Raw genomic sequence first — 2504 nt, 5'->3', positions numbered from 1 at the left:
AACTCACCTAAACTGCTAATGTCTGCCTGATTTCTGTTTCATTGCATTAAGTACTTGGAATTTTATATTTTATTCACCCGTGGGACATGGACATCACTAGTTGACCAGCATTTATTGGCCATCCCTAGTTGCCCAAGGACATTTGAGAATCAGCCACGTTGCTGTGGGTCTGGAGTCGCATTGTAGGCCAGACCAGGTAAGGATGGCAGATTTTCTTCCCTAAAGTACATTAGTGAACCAGATGGTTTTTTTTCTGACAATTGACAATGGTTTCATGGTCATCAACAGATTCTTAATTCTAGATTTTTTTAATGAATTCAAATCCCACCATCTGCCTTGGTGGAATTCGAACCAGGGTCACCAGAACATTAGCTGAGTTCCTGGATTAATAGTCTAGCAACAATACCACTAGGCCATCGCCTTCCCTATAAGCACAAGCCATGTGTTGCCGAATACAGATGTTACTTTACAAAATAAGTTTTTAATCTAGCATTGACATTGGTTAACATACCATTTTGATCTGATTGATCCTTGGTTTAAGACTGGATGAGCTGTTATATGTTATAGAGTCTTTCCATTTGGTATTTGTGCTAAAATATCTAACTTGAGAAGGAAACCCTGAAAAACCTTCAACACAAATGCAGAAGGTGATGTTTCTACGTTCCTGCACCACCCAATAAAGAAGTTAGTGACTTTGAAAAAGTAGCCCCCAAAAATAAAGTAGCCCGCAAGAAAATCTCAAAAGGTGCCCTCAACAAAAGAAAACACTTTTGTTCCCAGGAATGCTGTAGATAAATCTTAACCACCACTTTTCAGATTGGAGGGGCTGAGGAAAGGAACGACAAAACTGATCTCAAATGTGACTTGAGCCGTTCATTTGTAGATTCAGTGTGGTAATGTGTTACGGTTCACTCAGGAGTCTGGGTTGCTGTGGCAACATGCACTTTTACATGCATGTTGTAGCCTGGGCCTAGAGATGGTGATGGTAGTGGCCCCAACTTCCTTTCTATTAATTACCTGATCAGGAATCCCTCGTGCAGTGAGCCTGCCATTGATGTGTGTTGGACGGATTTGAAGATTGATATTCATCCTGTTTGGCCATGTTGTAAGCACACCTTCCTCGACCATCAGGTCAAGCTAATGGGACTCAAACCTAGAACTTCTGGTTTAGAGTCAGGGATGCTACCCACTGCACCACAAAATCTCCTCAACACAGTTCATATAGTATTAAATAGTATAGAAATAAGGTGAAGCCAGAATATAATTGCATGGCCAAAGGAGTAACAGGAATAAATTTAAATGAGAGAAAAATAAATTTCAATCAGCCATTCGGAAAGTATTTTACTCTTTATAAATACTTAAAAGTTTCCTGCAAGGTAGCTCAGTAGAGCCAAAAGCATTTGATATGTTCAAAATGCTGGCTTGAGTTACAGTAACAGGTCTAGTTTTGATGCAGTAAATGATCTTCCTTTGTACTTATATTCTTATAGATATTGTGCTTTCCCAAAGGTATCCTTAGACCAAATGCTTTGAAAATACATTTTGCCTTTATGCTTTGTGGGAAATATCTGACCTTTTATACAGTAAATGGCAGAACCCTTAAGAGTATTGATAGGCAAAGGGATCTGGATGTACAGGTACACAGGTCACTGAAAGTTGCAATGCAAGTGGAGAAGGTAGTCAAGAAGGTATACAGCATGCTTGCCTTCATCGGCCAGGACATTAAGTTTAAAAATTGGCAAGTCATGTCACAGCTTTATAGAACCTTGGTTAGGCTGCACTTGGAATATAGTGTTCAATTCTGGTCGCCACACTACCAGAAGGATGTGGAGGCTTTGGAGAGGGTACAGAAAAGATTTACCAGGATATTGCCTGGTATGGAGGTCATCAGCTATGAGGAGAGGTTGGAGAAACTTGGTTTGTTCTCACTGGAATGATGGGGGTTGAGGGGCGACCTGATAGAAGTCTACAAGATTGAGGGGCATGGACAGAGTGGATAGTCAGAAGATTTTTCCTAGGATGGAAGAATCGATTATTAGGGGGCACAGGTTTAACGTGCGAGGGGCAAGGTTTAAAGGTGTACAAGGCAGATTTTTTACACAGAGAGTAGTGGGTGCCTGGAACCTGTTGCCGGGGGAGGTAGTGGAAGCGGACACGGGAATGACTTTTAAGGAGCGTCTTGACAAATACATGAATAGGATGGGAATAGAGGGATATAGTCCCCGGAAGGGTTGGGGGTTTTAGTTCAGTCGGGCAGCATGGTCAGTGCAGGTTTGGAGGGCCGAAGGGCCTGTTCCTGTGCTGTAATTTTCTTTGTTCTTTATTCACTGCCTCCAAAAGATATGATGCTGAGTGAAAAATCACAGACATAATCACAGTCCTAATGATCCACCTTCTCGGATAGGAACTGTTAATACGATACAGGGGGACAAAACCAAAAAGAAAAATAAATTTATAAGTAAAGAGGCGGTATGGTGTCACGGTGGTTAGTACTGCTATCTCAC

Source organism: Mustelus asterias, chromosome 8 (assembly GCF_964213995.1).
Source record: "Mustelus asterias chromosome 8, sMusAst1.hap1.1, whole genome shotgun sequence".
Taxonomy (NCBI): Eukaryota; Metazoa; Chordata; class Chondrichthyes; order Carcharhiniformes; family Triakidae; genus Mustelus; species Mustelus asterias.
The sequence above is the reverse complement of the archived record's forward strand: the minus strand, read 5'-3'. Positions refer to the sequence as shown.